Genomic DNA, 15541 nt, shown 5'->3' with positions numbered 1-15541 from the left:
GGGTATGCCGGCTAGTGCATGGAAACCCACTTTGGTGTTAGCTATCTCCTGTGCAGTCCGTGGTAATGAGATGTGGTTGTCTGTGTGCTTGAGGAGGGCATCGAGCACTTGGATGAGTGTTTGCGAGAATAATGGTTGTGAAATGCCATGCAGGTGCCCCACTGTGTGCTGGTAGCTGCCTGTGGCCAGGAAGTGGAGTACAGCCACTACCTTCAGTAGGGGGGGGATGGCGGTTGGACTTTCTATCATGCTGACGATGTCGTTGTGTGTCATGTCTACGATGGCGGTGATGGTGTCCCGGTCCAAACGGTACAGGGTGTGGATCTGCTCAGCAGTGAGGTTGAATGGATTGGCTCTGATGCGTGGGATTGGGGGCTGCCTGCGTGGTGGCACTGGCTGTGCAGGTGGGGCTTGCTGGGCCTGCCTTGCCCTCCTTCTCCTCCTGCGTCTCCTCTGTGCTGCCTGGTGTTGTTGCTGTTGTAGTAGTTGTTGTTGTTGTTGTTGCTGTTGTAGCACATGCATTGCTATCAGGTCCTCCAGCCCCAACATTGCCATTCGAATTGGTATCATTGTGGAGTGTGTCTGGGTGTGGGAAGGGGTGGGGTGGGCTCTTTTTGTACTTCCTGAGTCTGTATTGCCTTCACCTGTGCTGTTTCAGTGCACCTGTGGCAGCTGCATTCACTTAACATGGCCCTTTACGGTTGGTTCGCGATGGCGTTGTTAGCACCATGGTGGTAAGGTACTTAACGGGCTGGGTGATGGCGTTAGGTGCATGTCCGCTTGGGTCGGGATTTGCGTAACTTTCCGCCATGGCGCTAAGTACGGTGTGGGCGGGCGCGGGCGCGGACCCTTGTCGCAGTTAGCGGCAGCGTTGACTACGATGCCGCTAATGGCATCGTAGTTAACGGTCACATGTCATGATCGGACCTGGCGGAAAAAGATGGCGGTAACCATTTACCGCCATCGTTTTTCACTTAGCGCCAGGGTCGTGATGAGGCCCACTGTCAGAAAATACTAATGTCTTATTTGCACAATCCCCTTGATCTCGATTGCCACATCGCAGACCAGACATATGGGAAGATGCCAGAGCAGACATGGCATCATAGAGCTTTGTGCAAGCCCAACAGGATCCACAGAGGCAATGTGTATTTTAGGTATGCATTGTAAACACTAATACCTTACTATAAGCAGTTTTGGATTATTTAAATTTCCCCTCAAGCTGAGCCTTATTTTATGTATTTATTAATTTATTTATTTTAATTATTATAAGACAATGAATGCCCGTGGGCCTCAGAGCACACATAAAATACAACAGACAAGGCAACAATGTTTTCCCCACTTCTACCGCCATTGTTGCATGCAAATAGGGAAGCTTTTATGTCAATTGGGTAGCATAACTGTTTTGTAAATAAGGACTCTTGAGTTAAGCATCCAATTCATAGATCACCATATAAAGGTTACATATTGTCACTCACACCAGAACCCTGGAGAGACATGCATCAGACATTATTAGCATATAGTATATTCCATGTTAAAGTTGCATTGACCTTACATGAGGATACATTCTGTTACAGGGTTATTTTACTAATGAAAGATATGATGGGAGAAAAAACATGCATCTGTCAAGTCTGTCTTATTCACCCAGCTTTCTGATTATTCACAGCATGTAGCATACAAGAAAGTCTGATTACCACTGCAGATTCTTGGGCTCTAGCACATTTCAGTGCAAAGTACCCTGCATCTCCATTGATATCTGCCATCCGCACATTTGCATGTCAGAGATGAGCAATGAAGCCTGCCATGTCAAACATGGTGGACATAATGATAATGATGATGATAATAATAATAATTATCATGATGCCAATATTTTCTATGGGGTTCTCTGCTTGATTTCCCATGCTCCTACACACTGTAATAATAACTGTTAATGGTACTCGAGTGAACCACCTTGTAATGATGAATGTCTGAGTTAGCCCTGTCCCACAGACTACTATAGACAGCTCTTGCTGTTTCCTGGTATATTGGTCACGGCCTGTGGAATGCTTTTTTATGCATTGTGCACTATGAGCAAATCCTGCATAGAACTCTGCTTTAGAATGTTGGCATGTGTATCCGGCACCCAGAGGCGTTGCTGGGGGATCTTAGGGGGCTATAGCCCCGGGTCTTTTGTTTGTAGCTCCAAATTAAATCTCAGGGGCTACAACCAAAAGGCTAACTAGCCCTGAGTCCCAACAGTCCCGACATTAGCATAGCCCCAGATTATTTCCAGACCTAGCAACACTCCTGCTGGCACCATTCAGGGAATCAGCAAGACAGGCAGATTAGTAGAAAGTGTGGGGTGAAATATAGCCCCTGAATGCCAGGAATAAAGAGGCTAGAGTGATTTGGGAAATCCCATTGAAGTATAAGGCCAGCACAGAAATTGTGATGTCAGACATGCGGCATAGGAACCAAAAACAGGCCTAAATCTCAAAGGAAAGAAAGTGGGCTTGAATCTCAAAAGTGCAAAGTTATGCCCAATGCATTTCAGCAGGAAAAAGAAAGACATGTGGCTGAAAATGTTATTTTACTAAATCCATGGAGAGCTGCACTTTTACTCAAAGAAACAGATAGCAGTGTGTACATTATCTTCAATGTAATACCAGATTGTGCTCCAGCCATTTCAAGTGAAACCAAGCTCATTGAAATTATAAGAAATAAATGAACATCCTTTTTCCTCATTCAAATGACAGTAGGCTAAGAGAAGTGCTCACTAGACCTTTTGAGTTTGAACATGGGTTTCTCATATAACTGACCTGTACATATGGACAATCTGAAGTTATATTAATGTATTGTGCAACTGTGAGATTAAAGGTGCCTTAAAAAATGTCATGTAAAATGTATTGTGTGTGAGTTTTAAAGCCATTGCTTGCAGAATTTTACATTCAGACGGTCATTTCTCCTAAAGATTAAACTTAACCTCCAAGACCTTCCCTCTGCTGATCCTGGTGAGGGAGGTCTGGTTGTCAACCATCAATCAGGGCCATTGCTTAAAAATATAGAAAGAAATACACTGCCTAGATTTAAACCATAGTGGAAACAGATAAGGCCATGACTGTTCTTTCAGCAGAAGTGACCTTGAGGTCACAATTCCCATAAAATGTCCATCTGAGTTGCAGGCAGGGCCATTACAGGCCATGAAGGGAGAGGCGAATATAAAGATGAGGTAGCCTCTGGTTGATCACATGCTCAAGGAAAAATTAAACTGAAAGCGAATAAACAAAAAACAGGAGTTTAGTTAATGGAAAAATACATATTATTGCATACAAAGTGCAGCAAATATGCCACAATGGTCATTCCAGACTTTTAATAAAGGTGACAGTAACCTCCATTTGAACCATGCTAAAATGATTTTTGTGTGATACACATAACTAAAGTTATTAATGAAAATTTGATTTGAACGTTGGTGTGAGGGTGAAAGACGCAATTAACATGTGAACTATTATCTGTGAAGTGGCATATTTTTCACTGATACGGCTCCTGATTAAATTAAGAAAAGCCATCTCTCTGCATAGGAAGGGTGTGCAAAATTCAGATTAGCATCATCTGATTGGCCTTAAAATGTATTTCTTAAAAATATATCCATACATGGAAAGATTTGAAAAATTAGGTTCTTGCCATGTTCATAGATTCAGAATTTTGAACATGCCGAGCACGTATGTCAGTTTTGTATGGTGAAGAATTCTCCTCCCACAGCTTTCCTAGCTCACACCCCTCATCTCCTTGTTCTATTAGCACAGAGGTGGGAAGTGGGAAGAGAAAACAAACCAATCCCTTTTGTGGGAATCATGCCAAGTTCATGATGTCATTTGCCCTATAAGTAAACCAGTTTGCATTAGAACTGGGCATTTTCCATTTATTCTGGGAGGTAACCTGCTGCTGAATGCTTGCGAGAAACATCCAAACAGAGAGGCCCCAAATATTGCATTGGGGACAGGGACCAGGAGGCATAGAAGCTGACTGAGACCCCTTGGAGGAGCCAGAGGGGATTATCCTGGACTGACACTCTTGCTGTAACAGAGGTGCCCTGCTGTTCCCTGATGCTCATTACAAGGCCTCTCCTGTAAGTAAAACTATCCCCAAAGCCATAGATTGTGCAGGCCCTGAATTTTCAAATGTTGTTTTAGTTATTTCCCCATAGCAAAATATCCTGTTTGTCTGTGTAGATCCTTAGCGTATTTAATTACAGTAAATCAATTAATTCTCCTATATAAATCACAGGATGTGTTCTGTTGGCATTTGAAACTAAGAAGGTCATCCCAGTGTGTTTTGAGCCAATATAGACATACATATTTGCCAAAAAAATTCATCCCTAAACCCCGTTTCCACGTGAGTGTGCAGGGTGTAAAACAAAATTGACCCTTTGTCCCCATTGTGCTCTGAACAAAACCACAAAGCCTGTATGTTCTTTTTTTGTGTGGCAAAGCACATGTTTGCGTTGGTTTTCTGTCCCTCATATTGCATCTGTGGTAATAAGTAAAAAAACGATTTTTCCTGTTGAATCCCTTTTTCTAAAAAGAGCATTTTATCAGAATCCCAAAACAATTTTCCATTGTGTTCCCACTCTCTGCCACTGCCCTTCAATTCAGAGGGGTCAAGTCTAATTGATGTTTGGAGGGTGGGGGTTGCTGGGAGAAAAAGTATGATAACCAAATCAGCAATCACTGTGTGTCTTGAATTGCTCTTTGTCTGTATAGGTGGATGATTTTAAAAGAAATCTTCAGGAAATTGTCACTGTATATCTCAGTATTATCTCTGTGTTGGTGTCATTACGGAAGTCATTTTTGTTCTTGTGTGCCACACTGACCTAGTTCCTAGTCCATTGTGGCAGCGGGTATTAGTTGGGGTTGGGTACGAGACGGGTTGGAGGACTTACCAAACTCAACCTTAACAAACAATAGTGTGATATTATGCGCCACATTCATTGGGGGGAAAGGAACTCCCTGAGTTGAGTGTGACTGCGTAATAAACCATGACAAAAGGTACATGATGCATTATCCTGTTTTTCTTCTCCATATCTACCTGAATAGCAATTATGACAAGGGTTATGTGAAATTTAAATTATGCCAGTTTGTCTTTTGAATTGCAGAGGAAAACAATCTTTTAAAAGTTATTTTATTTCTTAAATAAACTAAGTCAGAATTCAAGCACATAATTTATGCTTAGTTTACTATAAAGATCCCAACAACTATTACCGTATTTTGGAGGATTCTTCTATCTCCTACTCTAGACTCTTTCAAAAATGTACCTGAAAAATCAGCATCAAAAGGATTGTTTCCAACAATGTAAATGCTTATTTCAATTGCCAAAATATATAATGAGGAAAAATCAGCATGTCAACTTTAGATTCTCACTACAAAATCTCTGAAAATGCTTAACTTAGTTTTCTGAGAACATTTCCAGAAATATGCCTTTGCTGACTTTTTGTAACAATGTTGTGGAATCATTGGAACCTCAAGATGTATAGTTGGATGTACTGATTACATATGCTTTAGGAGTGTCGTGAAATGGTGATATTAAGGGACCGATTCATGGAAAAGAGGACATATCTCCCGCAATTGCCATGTACCGAGAATGACACTTTTTCATATTGCTCAGAATGAAAAATGCACGCCATGTGTATTCATGGAATGTACTGCACAAATTAAGTGTGTTCTCCAGTCGTGCCATGAATGCCTCCAACACGCCCCCACGCAAAGCATAAACAGCCAGAACAGCTACCTTTGTGTGCTCCCCCAGGTGCAAATACAAGCACCTTTCAATCAGTGTGTGGGGTCCCCCGCAAACAGGCTTGCATCTCAGTAACAATGTGCAGGGTCCCCTGTAACTGTTGCTGGCACCCCGACAACATGCATATGAAAATTCGTAATTCAGGTTAAACTCTGGAAATCTGTGTGCGAACCCTCGCAAACCGTTCCTGGTTCCCGCAACACTGCATATACACATCCTTAAATTAGATCAGAACCTACACAACTCTAAATCTGATATGCAAATCCACCTCTGCGCTGCAATTCCTATGTGCAAGTGTCTTTACTCCTGCCTTCGGGTGGCGTAAAGTTTGAGGAATTCGTGTGGCCATTTCTATGCCGAGAGGCTGCACGGGTGGTTCCATGAATACATGTCATTTGGCACAATTGTGAGTGTGCGAGGCCATCCTTTGGAATTCCCACTTTTTCACATGTTCTTCTCCATTTTCTGTTTTCCACCCCCTTCCCAGCCCTCTGGGCAAGCAGGGCCCATGATCTGGGTGGAGTCTCGCGCTAGGTGCTGGACAGCTCACCGAGACGTGTCAAGCCTGCACGGACTCCATGCAAGTCCTGGAAAAGTCACGTGCATTCGATTCCATTCATTCACAAATGGGATTTTGCATGCAGATTGGCGCGGAAGTTCCCTATTCGATGAATAGGGCCCTAAGTGAACAACTTTATTTAATTGGTAAAACAGAATTTGCCCCTTCTTCTGACTTCTGATTTTTGTTTCATTTATTTGAAAAAATTCAATTGATTTTATACAAACAAAACAAGATAAACATTATGTTAAATTTGAAAGCAAAACGTGCTTTTCAAAATAATATAATAGAAATTAAAAGAAACGTCGTTACCAGAATGGATTGGGAAGATGGGCTAAGGAAAGGAAAACCTCAATGCCACCCTCACCTCACTCAAAAGGCAGTTTCACTTCACACAATATATTAATGTTATTTTAAATATCACAATGCTTATACCTGTAATCAAACAATAGACAACCGTCCCCACCAATGCTGTTGTGGCTTAGAAAAGTAAACATGTCAAATAGAATAGGCACTTGCAAGAAAAACAATATCGTGTTACTCCGGTTATCAAATAAGCACTTGCTTACTCTGTTTTGCTAATGCAAATGTTGTTACTTTACATTCTTATTGCATTCTTTATTTTCACCTATTCAACATCCAAAGTGACAGAAAATTTAATTTTATAGTGTGTGCTTTTTTTTGGGCCACCCGTCTTGTAGAGATTGTGCACGAATAAATGCATTAAGCAGGTTTAAAGTGAATTACTGTAGAGAGTCTGACTCTTGACTCGGAATTGTGTTAAAGCATGGCTCCAGGGGAGGATTTCTGAGGCAGCATACATTATTACTGCAGTCTTTCTTTGTACCGTAGAAGTATCCCCTCCCCCCCACCCTATTTAAATCCGCCCTCATTCAGCGCCAGCACCCCCTGCCATGTTGTGTTTCCCTCTTGTATAGATAGTCTCAGAGCGAACTACACAGTATGCGTTTTGCAGTCCAAGGTGATACTGGGATTTACAAAACAGCACCGCTTAAGTGCTTGGCAAAAAATAGCTAGTGGTGCTCTGGATCTGCTGAAAGTGACATTGGAAAAATTGCTCCTAACTTCAATTATCCCTTCTTTCAATCAGAGCCATGCTGCTGTTGCAAATAATAGGACAGGTAGGTCTATTCAATTTCTTCCATGCAACACACATTTCTAGAGGCAAATTGGGTATGAAGTCCTGGCAACGGTCCATTATAAGGCTGTTAAGAGAATCTACTAACATCATAAAATACAAGACCCGAGGTCAAGTAGATTTCTGACACCCAAAGCCAGAAATGGGATTAGGAGCCTAATTCGATGTTCTCTTAGCTGCGTTACAGGCCTGCTACCTGCGCCCTTACCTTACTGCGGGGTAGCGCGTTGGCGCGTGCAGTGGGCCAGGCCGATAATCTCCGACAGCACCATGTTTCATTACATTAGCAGCGTGTCAGCTTGCTCAAATCTCTTGTTTCAATCAATTAGAATATAATTTGATTTACTCTATTGACTATTGGATTTTAGCTATACATAAGCAATGACCTTTGGGCCATGGATTGCATTGCACTTTAGGATATGCCACTGTGTATATTTCTACTCATGTTGAAAGGAGGATTTTTGTTTTACTCGGAAATACGTTTGGAAAAAAAATAAGCCAAATATTGAATTCTTAGAAATAATAATATGTGCGCCTTGAGGCCTATGGGCATTTGGCGTGTTAGAAGAATTGAACAAATACATTAAATAAATAAATAATAGTGTATTCATGCCAATTTAGGGCCAACCTCTAACCTGAGGATTCGGTTTGTCTCGTTAAATCTCGTTATTCACAATCAAAATGGATGTGTATTAAACAACAAATGATCAATGAAATACGGATTTGGATTTGGCACCAGATGGTGGAAGCCAAATCTATTCATCCATCCAAATTCAAGTTATGCCATGATACTGGGCATTGTAGTGTGCTCCTCTATCATTTGCATTGTCTCTGAACACTGTGGCAGATAGAAAGGTGGAGAGGGTGGATGGGTTCCGTGGGTAGCACGTGATAATGCAGGAAGGCTAGACTGTTGCATTGATGAATGCTGATCAGTTGTGTTTTTAGGTATTCTGTGTCAAGACCATAGAGGCATTTGCTTTTTCTGCAGGAGGGTCATGCGTGCCTGAAGTTCTAGAATGCTTTGGCCAACTGTTTCATGCGTAAGAAGGCTGTAAAGTGATGCTTTTTTATGTCTGTTTGGAGGGATATTAATTATCTGTGTGTTTGTGCAAAATATACTTGAGCATGGCAGTGGACAATTTTATTGTCGGCAGGTGACGGGAGAGCCAATTCAGCAACGGTGAGCATCCATCCAATGAGTTCTTGGCTACGTCCCACTTGGGGTGCCCCTTGGGTAATGTCTCCTTGGTGGTAAACGTCACATAAGGTACATGTGAGGAGAATTCCTGAGGCATCCTGGTGTGCTGGTATCTCCTGAAGGAACTATGTAGAGTGAGTGGTCCGGGATGAAAGTGGGGCAACACAGCGTGGGGACGGGGGATTATATGCAGCCTCCGTCAGTGACCCTGGCGGAGAGTAGATCCTAAAGAGATTTAAGATTAGGGATTCCAGAGAGGGTACATTCTTTTTGGGGGGGTCCCCAGCATGAAATAAGGTCAGGTGTTAAATTTAGGAGGTATTAAATGGATTACACTTGGCATCAACTCACTGTGCTCCACCTGCTGCATTAGGTACAGTGGAGCCGATCACAATGGTGCACAAATTACAATGGTTTACCAGGGGACACAATCATAGGATCGTAGAAAATGCTGTGGTATATAGGGGGCATAGTTATTGTGGGATGCTAGGATCCATCATTACAGTATAGCCAAGTGGAACACCTGAGAGAAAACGCACATAATAGCGCCAATTACAGTTGGGCACCAGGAGTGCAAAATTATAGTATTGCAGAAATGTTGATGGTATACTAGGGGCCAAATTACTAAGGTACACCTAGGAGCAAAATCACAGTACAGCACAAATGACGGTTGGATACTATTTATGTTTCAACTATTTTTATTTAATTTCAAATATTTAATAGAGAGTGATCCTGGATGAAATGCACAAAGAACACTACAACAATACAATTGCATTAAAATAACAATACATGATTTAAAGTACATATTATGAAAAACACAAACAAAAATTGAATTACTCAGGGTAATGCAATGATAGGTGCCAAAGCATTAAAAATCCAGTTAGGTAAGGGAAAAGGAAAACTAAAAGAAAGTGAGCAAGCTGTGAAGAAGGGGCAAAGATATTCATGGCGAATAACAAGGGAAATCGACTGATTGCGTGCATTGTTTATTTTTTGGCTCTAGGGATATTCAAAAGGTAAATAGCTGTGTTTCTCATCTCATATGCACCACCAGCCATCTGTACTTTTGACGCCAAGCAGGAAGGTTGGCACAACATGATAGGTGCATATGTCAAGCAACAGTGTTCAAATTAACATTTTGGTTCAGAGTAGTGGCCAATGAAGACTTACAAGGATAGGGGACACATCATTACATTTGTATTCCTCAACTACTAATTGCGCTGCCACATGAAAGATAGAACACATTGTGAGAACATTGCCAAAATACCATTGCTGCCTTCAATGTGCAATAAAGCTAAATACTGTGCAGCACACTGATATAATTTGGCCAGAAGAAAGGGGGAAAGATACATTTTTGCGGTATGTGCTTTAACCAAAACATTGGAATCCATAATAAAAACCAATGAATGTGCAGAACAATCAGATTTAAAGAAATGCAGACTTTTTTCCAAAATAGAGAGCCATGCTTGAACATCTTCATGACCCTTGTCCGCTATAAGGAAATATAAGAAATTCAGTCTAAAGGGACTTCAATTTTGAGTTAGTGACCATCATCCTGGACTCACTCTGAGCCAGACTCTGTGTACTTTCTGTGGTGGCTAAGATAAGGCCCCTTCCCAAAGGCTTCTCTTAGCATCATCCTCAGGTTGCAGAAAATAACCCGATCAGACACAGAATGGTGATGAATCAAGCTTCTTGAATTAAATATAAAATACACAGCATCCAGAGACATTATCAGCAGAGAAGCGTAGAACACAGAAGGACGTGTGCCCCAGCAGTCAGCCCACAGAGCTCTCTCCAGGGGCTCCCTCTACAGTGCCATGATTATATAGCATATCATGGGCAAACACTAATACGTTTCAGTACTTTCACAATGGGGGTGTTACTTAGCACAATATTGCAGACCTTTGGCAAGAACTGTTGACATCACATCTGTGACCTTGTGACACAACCCTGCAGGGACATTGTGTTGTATTATGAATAAGCGGCATGCACAGAAATCCTACTGTTATCTCCCATATATGTGGATACTGCTATACTTGTAGAGGATTAGCAGAAGAGAAGGTCTGACGTGTCCTCTGCCTCTGGCCTAGGAGGCATTTGGGCCTGTCCAGGGCGCTGCATGTAGAGGAAGCAGGGTCTGAGGCCTAACTGTATGGGAGAGGCTGATGTAGCATATGATAGTATAGCATTGCATTGCATAACATAGCATAGCCTTGCATAACATTGCATAGCATTACATAGCATAGCATAACATAGCATATCATAACACAGCATAGCATTAAATAGCATAGTGTTCCTGCATAACCTAGCATTGCAATCCTACCACATTACCTCCCTTAATAAGTCTTTGAACTATAATTTTGAGTCATTGCATACTGATGTACGTCAATTCCACACAACAGCAATGTGATCCTCACATACCTTTTCAACAATGATGGGGATAAAATTGGCCCCCAGGATACAATTGACTTCACAAGGCATAGGTAGAGGAGGTAATCATGCAGATCTCATGAATGGATTGAAATCTGTCAAAGAGAAAAGATCTGATCCACTGAAGAACTCGACCCTTCACCCATCAGTGACTGAAGAGTGGCTGCCTCATTACTATGACAATCATGAAATCTAAATTGATAAGAATGCAATCAATGTTCCTGTTCACTGTGGGTCTGGTGCTGAAGGATAAAATGAGTTTTCAATGGTTTTTCCAAAAAAGGGCAGGCAAGAAATAGGCCAATAATTGCTAAGCGTATAGGTCAAGAGTAGTATTTTACAACATGGTAGAAATCATATTGCTTTCCTTTTAAAACAATCAGGAAAGAACTGAGAGGACAAAGTAACAAAATCTGCCAAGTTGAGCATAAGTTTAAAGAAGGCAGATACTTTAAATAGTGCACAGGAATAACGTCCTCTGAAAAACATAGATTTCAGTGACAAACTACTACGTTTAAGCTCATCCCCAAAAATTATCAAACATTTCTGAGCTGAAAATATGAGGAAAAAACTATAGGTGAGGATGCAAACTAGACTGGGTTGAGAATGAATGTCGTCCTTGAAGTGTCAATAAAAATCATACTTGTTTCTGTGCCAATATTTCTCCAGCAAATTAAGCTTTTATTGAGATGAAGATCCTGGGCGTTTGGGAGAACCATAGAGGTGTTTAAAAAAAATATATTGCACCGAGGAATCAATGAAGCTTGAGAGGGATGCAACATAGATATTTCAAAGGGAGTTCATATCTTGTTCTTCATTTACTTTAGAATATGCTGAAACACAGACATATTGTACTGTCATTGAAGTTAATTTTTTTTAAATCTCATTTAACTATCTGTTCACGTTTGGACTGAAATATGTGATGAGAATAGGAACCAGAAAGAGAATAAAATGATCAACAAATTATTTGATCATTCTCACTCAATTAAGATCTTTTCCTACTTTTCATTCGTATTTTATATAGCTAATAGCTCTATGGTATTGTATGTGCTCTATGAGAATGTTCTCATAACTTTGGTTCCTTAAATGTTGCAGGTTTCATCAATGTCTTCAAATCAAAAGCCTGAAATTAGGTTAATGTCTACCAATTTTCAGATGTGTCCCTCTTTAGGTTGCTCAGTTAAAGAGTTTCAACTTTAATCACAAATAAGGATTTAAAATGTCCCAGCAGTTTTTTATTTTTTCTTCAAGGCAACAGCTGTCCAGTCCTGATATGATATGATATGATATGACATCTGTAACGCGCCTATAGACAAGTCTTTCAAGGCGCGACGAGTCAGGGGGGGGGGACAAGAGGAGACAGACAGCGATCCTACTAGGCCAGATGTCATTCAGATCGCGCAAGTGCAAAGGGTAGAGGGAAAGGGAAAAGTGCAAGGGGGAAAGGGAGAGGGGAAAGTGCAGTGCAGGGTTAATGGCATACAGCAAACAAGATAAATAACAAGGGCCAGCTGGTGGCAAGTGCGAAGTAAGTGCAGACAAGTGCTGGGAAGGGGGGCTGTAGGGATACAGACACAATCCCGTAGTGCAGGGGTTGCCATGGAGGCAGTGCAGGGGAGAGTGGCTGGGCCAAGGATCGAGAACGGTGAGTGGCCCAGTTGCAGATTCAGTGCAGTTTCAGTAGTATTAGCAGGGGGGAGGGGGAGAGAAAGCGGAGGCAGAGAGGAAGGTTTTAAGGTGCTTCCGGAACCGGAGATGGTTCTCCTCAAGTTTCAGGGATGCAGGAAGGCTGTTCCAGAGGGAGGCCCCTGCAGCGGAGAGAGATCTGCCCCCAACTCGTTGTTTGGAGAAGCGGCTGACCCTGAGGGAGTTGGGGGCGGATGAGCGAAGAGCTCGAGAAGGAAGATATTTAGGAAGAGAGAGTTGAAGGTATTTTGGCCCAAGGCCCCAGACGGCCTTGTGGACAATGCACAATTTGATCAGGGAGGTGTGTCACCTTCCTGTAGGGGGAAGTATCCTGCCCCTCCCAGCAGAAGTCAATGCTCAGCCTGTCCTTTGTTGTTAGCTCAGCCAGGGACACATGTCTGATGCTCTCTTTGTTGTCAATATGCGGGAACCATTAGGCTTCCTGTTTTCAAGAGAGTGTCAAGCTGAGATGTCAACTTTCCCAGGCCAGGCACTGTCCAATGAGAATTAAGCATGTACTTCCACTGGGTTACTGTAAAATTCACAATAAAGTGTTTTCTTTAACACATATAAAAATAAGCATAGTTTATAAGGGATTTGGACATTTAAAAGAATTAAGCCCTTCACAAACATGCTTTAAATAGGTGCATTTTGCAATTTCTTCCAGAAAAAGAAACACTTTAAACTGGGTTTGACAGCTAATTTCCTTAAGCAGCTGTCAGGCAGTGAGGCCTGGATTCCTCTGACTGCCTGGAGAATCCATGATTTCAGCACACTTTTCCTTCCAATAATTCACTGGGAAAATGACTGAATTTAGTGCCAAAACAGCACTTTGGAGGTTGCCATTGATTAGAAAGCTATATTTAGGGGCATTTTTGGATTTTAGCCCTTCTGTGGCCTTGCTTCAGGTGACAGGTGACAGGTGACTTTCAGTGATTCCTGTTTTTCCACCAACTTTGCCTGTATAAGGCAGGTTGTGCAGCTCTTTTGTGGTTTATGAACCATGCACAGTGTTGCAGATTTGGTTCGTACAGGGGTTATCGCCTCCATTTTTGGCGGTTTTCTTTCCTGATTGGCAAAGTGGTGTAGTAGGGTGTATTGGCATGGGTAAAAATATTCCACATGACCAGTGTACTCAATTAAGATCTTTTGCCACTTATCATTCATATTTTATATAGCTAATAGCTCTATGGTATTGTATGTGTTCTATGGAATTAATATGAAACGTAATGAACATTTACAAAATGTTATGAAACATATGGATTGTGTAAACTCAAATGATTACTGTATATATTTGATGATTGTTTAATAGTATGTCTTGTATGTATTTATCTGTAAATGTACTATGATACAGATCATTGAACTATAATCATATTTAACAATAAATAAATAAAATAAATTAAGCAATCACAAAAAGGACAATTCACACACGAAATAATTAAATATAAAATATGGGCTTTATTATGGCCCTTATTATAGATTGGTGCGTTTATATTATAATCTGATAATGCATTGAGAAAACAGATAGCACATTTTGTTTTTGTAATCTAACAAAGCCTTTGTAGCCAAATCTGAAAAAATATCAAGAAACAGAGGGCAATTACCACAGTGTTGATAGATAAACAGAAAAGTAAAGAAATAATGAACTGAGATATGAACATAGACACCTTCAGAAGCGTATACATTTTAAGAACCGATTTACATGTTAAAGCATTGTTAAAAATCACAGCAAACTCACTTCCTTTTTTAAGAAGCCTATTCAAGAACGGTAATGAAAAAACATCTGCTATTAGTACTCCGGAGGCATGGTGTGGCAACCTCCAAGCCAACAAGGAGGCTTGGAGCAGGGGCTTTTCCACACGGTGCAGCCCCTGCTCCAAGTCTCATCGGAGTGGTGAGACTTCTGAGCGCAATAATTCAAGCAAAGTAGAGCATCTGATGCAGAATTTTAAATAAAAGCAAGGTAATATTTATTTTGTGCATATTATACACTCAAGCAGATTCAGGTTCATCCACGACCAACATTTCATGGAGAGTGGAGAAGTGAAGTGCCTGAATGGTTCACTGTGTCACTATTTATACAAAAAACAGTGCCTACATGAACATAGGTCAGTTGTTATTCATTTGCAAAAGTTAATAATGCAAACATGGTTAAACTGCATACACAATTATATACCTAAACCCAAGAGGGCTGGACAAATTACATTTTCAACAGAGTTTATGTGCTATGTCAAGAATCTCTGCTTTGCTTATAGCTTAACCAGCTTTATTATCCCCAGGTACACAGATGGTGATTTATGTGTGAGATCCTAAACACAGCATCCACCTGCCCTTATTAATTGTTCCAACAATGGTCACCCTATTTGCACAACCGTTAAAAGATACCTTTCGTGTGTTTAACAAAAGTGGAAGGGCTGTAAACTATAACTCAGTGTATAACTACCTTTGCTTAGTGCAGTCAGTCTTTACATAGCATTTAGTAATGAGAATGTAACCATATTGGAACAGCGTTCTTACTTTGCTGAATGGGAGGACCTGTCCTCAATGTTGTTTAACCTACGTTTATTAGTGAAGACCAGGCAGCTAAAATATACCAGGCAGCTAAAACATGCCCTCTACACGGAGCCAGTCTTTTCTTGTAATGACTGACAGAAAAATCCACAAACGCATTTCCATTTTGCAATGCAACCCCTTTTCGTACATTACTAAGAGAATGGGATTTTGATTGCAAAAA

At 41.1% G+C, this 15541-nt stretch overlaps 1 protein-coding gene across 15 annotated transcripts in view; it reads right to left on the bottom strand.

The window, feature by feature from the left end:
* The window catches only part of DAB1 (DAB adaptor protein 1), a 4845894-nt gene that overhangs the window by 3056598 nt on the left and 1773755 nt on the right, over window positions 1-15541 (bottom strand). The window lies entirely within an intron of this gene.

This window comes from Ambystoma mexicanum, chromosome 1q (genome assembly GCF_040938575.1).
Source record: "Ambystoma mexicanum isolate Mex_15411 chromosome 1q, UKY_AmexF1_1, whole genome shotgun sequence".
Lineage (NCBI taxonomy): Eukaryota > Metazoa > Chordata > Amphibia > Caudata > Ambystomatidae > Ambystoma > Ambystoma mexicanum.
Note: the sequence above shows the minus strand (reverse complement) of the source record. Positions and strands in the feature narration are given on the sequence as shown.